Raw genomic sequence first — 11,052 nt, 5'->3', positions numbered from 1 at the left:
TGTAATTCAACACGAATGTGTCAAACCTTTTTGACAAAGAGTTGATGATAAGGTCCGTGGCTAATTCATTACATACGTTACAGTTTAGACGGTGCAATCGATCAATTAGGCTTTTCATTTTAAGAACATATGATGAGACGGTTTGGGAGTCGTCCATTCGACAAGCATGAAGCGCTCGAACCGTTTCGAAGCGCTCAATAGGAGCTTGTTGAATGAACATCTCCTTCATTTGAGTGATCGTCTCGTATGCCCTATGATGCTCAAAATCCTTTTGGTGTTCGGGGATCATGGTCCCAAGCATAAGGCAAGAAACTTGCACCGAATCGGCGCAATATTTCTCCCAATATGCCATACCTTCGACATCATCCTCCTCGGGTTGATCGGGAATGGGGTCTTCCAACACATACGCCCTATCCGCAAGCTTGAGGACAATTCTTAGATTGCGATACCAATCCTTGAAATTCGTATGGCTAAGTTTTTTACTTTTCGAGTAAGGACCTCAATGATAGGTTATTAAAGTTGATTGGTGCGTTTGGAATGTTGTTGTTATTGGCGGCCATCTACAAAATTTAACAAAGTTCGTTTAAGTATCAATTTTAATTTAATAATCAATACCCTTTTAAATCCAATTGATATATTAAATTTTAGAATCCAACGGTAAACCAAATTCCGGTTAGGTGACCTTTATCCCGTTATGTGATTTAGTTAGGTAGTCATTATATGAAAATTTCAACCCTTTGCAACTTCTAAGGTATGGGATCATGCAATCCTTTTGGGTGGCATATTTATCCCATCAACGCCTATTTGTTCCTCATGCTTCGGTGACCCTAAGTTTATGATTCCCAAATCAAGTCGTCCTACTTGTGTAAACATGTAAACTTAACATACAAGTGGTTAGGTGACCTTTATCCCACAAGCATGTGAAATTCACCTTAATCATATTAGTTTGCTCACAACGGTTAGGTGACCTTTATCCCATCATGAGTTCCCTAATATGCCTAAGTGTCACACAAAAGGATGGCGGATGGCGTTAAACTTGTTTCCTTTGCATGTAAAAGGGTTTTTAAGGTTTCTTTATTCTAGTTCAAGAAAACTTTTATACCATACACTAACATGCATTTAGTGTGTGGTACAAGTGAAAATCCATTTTAATGTCATGTAATAAAACCAATTTTATTACTACTAAATCGTTTTAGTCATTTCAAATTTAACCAATTAAATTTTAGCTTAATTCTTTGCAAGTTGTTAATATGTAAGATAAACTTGTAGCATACAAACATACAATCCATAATCAAACAATAAACAATCAAGCATGCAAAGAATATGTTCACAATCAAGCTAATTTGGTAGACATTTGTTTAGCCGAAAACAAATGTCGCCGGTCAATGGGGACAAACACAAATTTGGATATTCCAAAATCTCCCACTAAATCTTGCATCCAAATGCTTCCTCTTTGTGTTCTTCCTTGTCTCCATCTTGTATCTTCATTTTGTTACAAAAAATATATCCTAATACATTTTTCTCTAGAAAATGAAAATACAAACTAATCTATTTTACATACCAAATATAAAATAAATTACATGACCAAATGAATAATTATTATTACAAACCAATTGAATAATAACAAATCAACCAAACATTAAACCAACCACAAGGTCAAGGCGTAGATTGTGAACATTATCATACAACCAAGTATGACCAAAATGGAAAATCCCAAAACCCATTTTTTGGTCCCCAAAAATTCGGCCAAAACCAAAATCCACCTAAAACCCGAAAAGTTTTGCATTCTACTTTCATGCATGTTCATAGAATGCAAATATAGTGGGTTTAATAACCATCTCGAAGCATATTCCAACAACCTCGGCTCTAGATACCATTGTTGGGATTTAACATGTTTCAAAATACTTAAAACTCATTTAAGAAATAAACTTTGCGGAAGCGTGTAAAACTGATTACAAACATGTTATACTTTAACCGATTAAAGTCAAATCCCAAATAGGATCAAGTTGTGAAATATGCTTACAAACTACAAGATAGATAGAGGTTATACCTACTCCAAGTTAGGAGGTGGATAGTGAAGATGATATGACGAAAGCAAGCTCCAAACGGATGAAGCCTCAAGTAGTTATACCCAAGCTTGTGCACCAACACCTTCTTGAGTTTGGTTAGGATTTCTACACTTGAAATTACCCTTTTAAAACTCAAAAGAACCCTTTCTTTTTCTCTCTAAATTTCGGCCAGCCTAATGGTGAAAGGGAGAGAGAGTTTTAAATGTCTTGATATGTGTTTTGCATGTGTATCTAGTCCAAAATAAGGCTTGGTACATATGCATGTGGAAATGGGAAAAGTAGCCAATGAAAGGAGTCTTGGACATGCAAAACATCCCTTCCCAATGTCACTACCAAATTTATAAAGAACTTTTATAAAATTAGATTTTATAAAATATATTTTATAAACTTCCAATATATATGTTATGTACACTTTATTTATAAAACTCATTTTATAAAATGTAACATAACTTAATTAATTATTTAACCAATAAATAATTAAATCCGCATTATATATAAATTATTCCATAATTTATATATATACATATCAAGTGATTTAAGAAAACCATTTTTCTTATAATTCAAGTGTCGTGTATTATAATCAACGAACTAATCGCTAAGATTAAATACGAATAAGGTGTCGGTAAGCTTGTAATTTGGTATGACCCGACTTGGATCAAAACATATTAGCCACATTAATTTAATATGTCTCTCGGGCATACGAAATACCTTCAATCTGACACCTTACCGAATCCGAATTTGACACCTTACCGAATCTGACACCTTAACGAATCTGACACATTACCGAATCTGAATCTGATTTACCCACTAAGTACCCAACCCTCTAATTTCTTCCTATGCCTTAGCTGATCATTTTTACGTGAGATTTAAATTTTCACAGCATAAAATTTTTCTACCCCGAAAACGCACAATCTTGAACGAAATTTGATGGAAAATTTTTGAAAACCTCAATGATTTTCCTCAACCTCCGGAGACATATAAGATTATATCTCAAAAGTTTTCGACATAAAATTTTCTCGAGAAAATATGGAAGGAAATTTTTAACCTTGCACTTAACGGAGATTTAACTGAAAGTTAACAAAAACCGACGAAACATCATATTCAAAATTTGATTCACGGGAATCATATTTTGAGGGGAAGAAAAAGTGATAATTCTTGATAATTGTTCGACGTTTCACGTACTTTATATAGTGATGTCTACTGATTTAGAGATTTCCAAGCTTAAATCTCAAATCACGGAAATGAGTCTACTTCTTTCTCAAAGCAAAGTGAGAGAAGAAAAGCTAGAAGCTAAAGTATGTACACTGCAACAAAACTATTATTGACAACAAAGAACGTATAAAGAAAAAAATGCGTACGGCATGCTAATCATCAAAGGACTCAAACAGGAAAAAGAAAATTATCTTTCTAAAATATCCGAATTGAAAGATCAAATTTCAAAGATGGAGTTCAAATCATCTACAAGTTCTTCACGGAAAGAAACATTACCACATTTAAAACTCGAGATGGTTTCAATGGGAGTTAATACTGATCTGATATCAGTAGTGGATGAACCAACGACTGCTATTTCGGTTTCTCCTCAAACGGTTGAGAAGAAGGTCATCAAGACGGAATCCACTCCTCCTACAGTTTCCAAACCCAAGACAACATTTTCTTCAAGCAAAAAGATTTATTCCAGTTACGAGACCAATGTGAATTGTCCATTTCTGAAAAACACATACGGGGAGAATGGAGAGATTATGGGTTATCGCTACCAATATGGTTGGTTTCGACACAAAACCAAGAAGCCATTCATAGGTCTGAGAAAAACCCCTCGTACTAAAGTTGACCTAGTTTCTAAAACCTCGAAGCTTTAGTTTCCGTAACAAGTGTCAAGTGATAAAGGCGCAACTAATACTGACAACACACCCAATTCTACTACAAAAACCAAATACTCTTTTCAAGAGTTTCTTAAGTTTAAGCCAAGGTCGATGATTATGGCTAAAACTTCATTTCCTTCAGTACCACCAGAATTACTCTCTCAAGCTAAACTAAATATTCCAGCAAAGTGGAGTGAAGAATCCATAGATGCAATTGATAATACCTATAAGTGGTATTATAAATGAAGATTATTTGACTTCACTATGGCTTCCATATACTTCTGTATAGGACCCGCTGTTCAAAGAGATATTAAACATCACATGTACCTTGATTGACTTAACTTGTAAAGGGGGAGAAACTGTTCTTAATTCTAGGGGAGCAACAATTGTTCTTTCTAGGGGGAGTGAACACGCGCTTACTACGATTCCCGACTCTGATACCTTGATTAAGTTTCCGCATAGGTCAAAGGGACGCTATGAATGAAGATACAACGTCGATTACCTTTGCATAGGCTCTGATACCCTTTCCCTCCCAGATCAAAATATCACTACAAGAAAAAAAGGCTTATAGGACCAATATTTATTTGTTCAAAAAAGCGAAGATCCTAAAAAACTACATATTAGGACCATTATTTCAGGGTCATGGAAAGGGTCCTAACAGACTACTATTTAGGACCTTGTAGTAATTATGTTCTATATATTAATTGACGGAATTTATTTAGGGTCCTAAAACGTATAACTAATAGGACACTTTTTAAAGGTCCTATCATAACTTGTGACCTTTTTAAAAAGGGTCCTATAATAGGATTAAATAGGACCTTTTATTAATGGTATCTTATATGTTGATTGACAGAATTTATTTAGGGTCCTAATATGTATAACTAATAGGACACTTTTTAAAGGTACTATCATAACTTGTGATCTTTTTAAAAAGGGTCCTATAATGGGATTAAATAAGACCTTTTAGTAATAATGTCCTATATGTTGATTGACGGAATTTATTTAGGGTCCTAAAAGGTACAAGTAATATGATGCTTTTTAAAGGTCCTATCATAACTTGTGACCTTTTTAAAAAGGGTTGATTATGGGATTAAATATGACCTTTTAGTAATGGTGTCCTATATGTTGATTGACGGAATTTATTTAGGGTCTTAAAAGGTATAACTAATAGGACACTTTTTAAAAGTCCTATCATAACTTGTGACCTTTTTAAAAAGGGTCTTATAATGGGATTAAATAGGACCTTTTAGTAATTGTGTCCTATATGTTGATTGACAGAATTTATTTAGGGTTCTAAAATGTATAACTAATAGGACACTTTTTAAAAGGTCTTATTATAATTTGTGACCTTTTTAAAAAGGGTCCTATAATGGGATTTAATAGGACATTTTAATAATGGTGTCCTATATGTTGATTGACCGAATTTATTTAGGTCCTAAAAGGTATAACTAATAGGACACTTTTTAAAGGTCCTATCATAACTTGTGACCTTTTTAAAAAGGGTTCTATAATGGGATTAAATAGGATATTTTAGTAATTGTGTCCTATATGTTGATTGACGAAATTTATTTAGGGTCTTAAAAGGTATAACTAATATGACACTTTTTAAAGGTCCTATCATAACTTGCGACCTTTTTAAAAAGAGTCCTATAATGGTATTAAATAGGACCTTTTAGTAATGGTGTCATATATATTGATTTACGGAATTTATATAAGATCCTAAAAAAGAAAAACTAATAGGACGCTTAGTATCAGGGTCATAATATCATATAGGACACTTATATTATGGGTTCTATATAGCACTCTTATATGACAGTATTTCGGTCTTATTTCATTATTGACGAAATTTACATAAGGTCCTAAAAAGGAAAAACTAATAGGACGCTTAGTATTAGGGTCATAATATCATATAGGACACTTATATTATGGGTTCTGTATAGTACTCTTATACGACACTTGATATTTCGGTCCTATTTCATGATTGACGGAATTTATATAGGGTCCTAATAATTATAAATAATAGGACGCTTAGTATTAGAGTCATAATATCACATATAACTTATAGGACACTTAAATTGCGGGTCTTAGTAAACTGTTTTATAGGACACTTGATATTTTGATCGTATTAAATTAACTTTTATACGAAATTTGCGTTGAAGTAACTAAGGATGAAGATGTTTCATCTTTAGTTTGATTTAAAGTATACATTTTGATAATATTTCTATATATGTAGTTTTCTTCATAATATTCTTTATCTAGTACAAGTTTTAATAATTTGAAAATGATATATGTCTGATATGTGATAAGAAACTAAGGTTGCAAGAATCACAAAAGCCCTTCTCCTTGTCATATGTAGTGTTTGTTAAAATAATATTTATTTTCGGTAATTAGGATGTGTATTAAGTTGAAGTTTTCGTATTTATTAGTTTCGAGTGTGTTGCCCCGATAATGGTGACTATTTCATGTTTTTGTGGTGAAACACACATTGAGGTGAGACATTAACATGACTATTTTTATTAGGTTCCCTGTGAATATACTTATATTATTGCAATTGTCGTTCAAATTAAGTTTTCAATGCTTCCTTGCCATATAGAGATTGAGATTGGAGTCGGAATTTAGACGAGCTTCGTGCGATTAACTATGCAACAATAAACATTAACCATATGTAGTAATATGTGGTCAGTTTCATACCAATCATAACAATCTCATAGTAGCAATACCCAATCTATAAATGTAAACTAAACTTCAGACTTGTGATTATCCCATTAGATTATATGAAATCAATCTAAACTTCTGACTCATGACAAAACCAAATTACCTAGAATTAAATCATTTGTTTCTACCGATATAACAAAAATGATTATACCATATGCCTCTACATATATAACCTAGGTAACCAAAATATTTACATCCAAATTAGCATATCCTCCATAGGTTTCAATTTTGCTTATTCTTTTATCTTCTCCAAATGTGCGATCAACTTTTTCAAACAAACATAAGGGTGACTTTGGCATCAAGGTTGCAACATCCGCTGGGTAACTCTCAATTGAAGCTATTGTCTTCAAACAAAACATACTTGTCCATAAGCTAAACAAAAGCAATTACAGAAAAATAGGGGTGGCAAGTTAGGTAGTTTCAGGTCAAAATCTTTAGTATGGGTCAAAACAGGTAAAGTGGGATCAGGTTGACCCATAAACAATTTAATACCAGTATTATCTTTTCTTTTTCAGTTGATAAGTAAATAAGAAATTAATGCATTATTTATATTTAAATGCATACTTTACAATGTAATAATTTGTTTGTGACAAAAGTAGGGGTGAATCTTAACCTTTGACATCTAGCTAAGGCTTTTGACTTGACCCGTTTGAAATAAAATACAGCCTAAATTGAGATATACTTAAATCAATCGGTTAATATCCCCTTAGAATAAGTATTGAGATACAAGCTATGAGAATTATAATAAGAACCTGAGTTTTGCTTGTAGGAGTGTTGTGCCCATCGACTTTCAACTTAGATATGGTTTCCTTTCTAGTGTCCGAACCATTCTGATGCAACTCATATGCACCTTTAGTGTATGTGAGATGACTGAGATCTGATCCGATTGAATGGACTGCACCAATTGTAGATGTATCCATACGATTAGTCCCTGATTAAGTTTCCAAATATAAGTGAAGTTACTGAGATGTACGTATAGGATAGCCAAAGATAATGTAATTTTAAGTGTATAATTCCAAGTTTTGACCGAGTACTCCCCGAGTTGCAAAATCCGAGTACTCCCTTAGTAATTCCGATTTCTGCAACACTGGATATACCTATCATGCAGATAAATACTCCATAACATACCTTCAACTTTCTTTCATATAATTAACTTTCTAATGGTAGATATCAAATCAACAGGAGTTTCCCCGTCTGTTAACGTTTGCAAAACCTGTTTAAAAGAAATTGAAAATAAATTAAATACAATCTCCACTTCTTATGAGATAACAATAATAAATAAAATTTTATAAACTATATATCGAAAATGCAAAAACATGCAACAGAAGGTTTTCGCTTCCAGCAGGTGGATCCGCAATGAGTTCAAGAAGCTGAGGTGAAGCTCCGATGGTGCGAACTAGTTTCGGTATTTGGACGCCAATTGCCTGAACAACAAGAAAAAGACGAAGAAAAAAATGACAAACTTACTTAATAATACTAGCACACGTAAGTTAACTGTTGATTTAAAATTCATAAAAATTGTACACTACAAATTACTCAACCAGCTGGTCTTGTAGACTACTAACAGTTGGCGAAAAAGAGATTGTTTCTGTAACTCATAATAGTAAATCCAACAATTAACTCCATAATAAATAATACTATACTTACTATAAATGATGAAAAATATACTCAAACTTAAAAGTGAGATGCCTGATAGGTATACAACTTGACATATATCAAGAGCATTTGTTGGTTCGTACTAGTGTAATGGCTTGCGGTACGCCTTACAGTTTCAGAAAAAAAAAATCAAGAACGAGATTCAGGTAAAGCTCATCTTTTTCCGTGGTTTCAAGAAGGAATGCGTAAGTGCCACAACATTCGGCTAGTCCATCATTTGCATAATCTATTGCTCCCTATTCTTGTAGCGTTTATCCTGAAGACCTTTCTTAGTAGCAACAATCTCCCTCGTTTCTCAGCATTTTGCCTGCACCAATAATTCAAAAAATGCATCGTAAATTGATCATCGTCATGAAACACAAAATTATGTAACAAGTCATACATATGCGCCCATATTAACTATAAAAAAACTGTCAATGTCTATTTTAAATGCTAACAACTATATTAGGGATTATAATCAGGTAACAAACTTTACACATAAGCAGACAACATACTGAAATCAAAATAGAAATTTACCGATATCGATATCAAGACACTCAGATATGAGCAGTTGTGATGTAACTGGATCACCAGAATCTACCCTCATGTTTCAGTTATGAATTGGCCTAAGACATATAAAATAATGGACAGTTTAAACCAATTACGAACAGTAGAACCAGCAACAACTGCTAACTCCAAGAGAGCAAAGTCCACATTCGCCAAATTTGTAAATAATCGAGTTTACCCAATTTTCTGCCTCGGATTTGTGTTTTGCTAGATTGAAATTCTAATTTAATAGTCATATGAGAAAATGGAATTAACATTTGTAAATAATATGTATATGATGATGTGATATACATTAATTGGTTATTGAGTTTAACATGTAGACATATGTGGTAAGTTGGCAGGTGATACATGTTGGCTCACAAATCAAAACAGCTATCCATTGAAATGGGTTTTTTAGTATGATTAAATTGTGCCAGCTCAGGATGGTTAAACCATAGACTTTCTTTTGTCCATTTACAATTTTTTATATAAAAAACTTATGTGATTTCTATGCGTAAAAAGAAATTCAATCACAATGACTGTTTAAAATTAAGTTTGGGCAACTTTCACCCGGTTCCCTTTTTAGAAAAAAAATTTTAGATGCGGCTCATTTGAGATAAAGCACACGCAATGCATGGATACCTGTTCTGGTGCACCTTTACTCACTCTATGCATCTTCCCGGATCCATCTATATATGTCAAAGCTGTTCTCTAGTCAGTCGGATTAAAAGGAAGGATATGCACTTTTGTTATTCCATAGTGTGCCTTAAAAAATAAACATTGTATATTCGTCATCATAATTATTGAAAATCACATAAAAACTGATTTAGCAGAAGTAAGTTACAGCAGGTGCACAGCTGTGGACAGCCTCAAGATACTGTTTTAAACACTATTTAAACCCATTTTGACACTTCTTTACTCAAACAAGTCAAATATCCAAATAGTCATAAAATGACTTTTTATCATTTTGTCTATAATTACACTATCTTTTTCACTTCCAACACTCCCACAATTCAACAAACACCACTACCAGGAATCAATAAACCAAACACATTTTGTTTGACCAGAAAAAAAAATGTAAGCTAAACCCAATTAAAAGTATATTAAATGAAATCAGACACGTGTTTACCTTACCCATCAATAAACATATACATGTACATGATGTTAAAAAGAAAACGACAGTTGAAAGAATATGTACCCTTCGAAAATGGTTTTATCTGTAACCTATATCAACAAATGCACCACCAAAAATAAAAAAGATATCTTTTGGATTCACTCGAAACAAACTTGTAAACAATGTTAACATCTACTATACATGAGAAAATTATGACAAAATGTAAGTGTTGTCATGTTAACATGATTAGACCTAGTGGGATTTCATCATATAGCAAATCCAAGTACTCAAAGAGGAGCATCGTGTACTATAAAGCATCGCCTGATTCAAGTTATACATCAAAAATTGCTAATCTACTAAAGTATATGTATTCCCCTTGCATATGTATTGTTGGTTTTTTTAATTAAATTTTTAATTTTAATGAACATTAATTCAAAATTATTAACACACCTGATTATTCTTCAAGATCATTGAAGATGAAAGTTTCTGATAAGCAAGAAAATTGGAATCGTAATACAGGGTAAAAACCTAATGAAATCGCCAGCGGTATTCTGTTTGTAAAAGAGTTATGAGATAATCGATTAAAAAAATGAACTTAGCTACAAATTTTAAATGTACCTGACTAGGATGAATTAATTTGTATGAAATTAGTGGCCCGAATGTTCCTGTTTAGATTTTTTTGTGAATTATAATAACATGATGAACACCGATGGATCTGAAGCTATGAAACTTTTAATTTTATTATTATTGAGACGTCAGGGGGAAGATGAATATGGTGGTTTGGCAGAATTTTTTTTTTTTTTTGGAGAAAGGATATAATGAAATGTACGTGGATGAGTTCCAGATTAGGGATAGTTTAATTAGGGATCCGTGTGAGTTTATCTTATTGGTTGATTGTTTGAATAGAAGACTTTGATTGGTTAGAATGAAATGAAACAGATTACTTATTTTTTTTATCTAGAATATAAAATATAAATATCCCTATGCAAACGTCAAAGTGTTTATGTATTGGTGTTAACTTAAAATAGTCTAAACATATAAAAAAAAATGTATATGATAATTTAATTTAATAAAAAATCTCTCCATTTTAATTTGTTGTCTCGAAAAACCACAA

General features: G+C 32.6%; 1 long non-coding RNA gene across 11 annotated transcripts; it reads right to left on the bottom strand.

Annotated features, from left to right (window-relative positions):
• Nucleotides 1–6,637: 6,637 nt before the first annotated feature.
• LOC139870445 (uncharacterized) lies at nt 6,638–10,735 on the bottom strand. 11 transcript variants are annotated; one of them, XR_011766580.1, is made up of 8 exons: nt 10,557–10,735; nt 10,389–10,489; nt 9,467–9,589; nt 8,816–8,904; nt 7,960–8,606; nt 7,772–7,856; nt 7,396–7,574; nt 6,638–7,015 (listed from the first exon to the last, which is right to left on the bottom strand). It is a non-coding gene; the product is annotated as an uncharacterized lncRNA (long non-coding RNA). The 11 variants fall into 11 exon arrangements; XR_011766587.1 differs by having other exon boundaries at nt 7,967–8,606; XR_011766585.1 differs by having other exon boundaries at nt 7,772–8,067; nt 8,333–8,606.
• Between the last annotated feature and the right edge of the window lie 317 nt (nt 10,736–11,052).

This window comes from Rutidosis leptorrhynchoides, chromosome 1, assembly GCF_046630445.1.
Source record: "Rutidosis leptorrhynchoides isolate AG116_Rl617_1_P2 chromosome 1, CSIRO_AGI_Rlap_v1, whole genome shotgun sequence".
NCBI classification, from domain to species: Eukaryota; Viridiplantae; Streptophyta; class Magnoliopsida; order Asterales; family Asteraceae; genus Rutidosis; species Rutidosis leptorrhynchoides.
The sequence above is the reverse complement of the archived record's forward strand: the minus strand, read 5'-3'. Positions and strand labels throughout refer to the sequence as shown.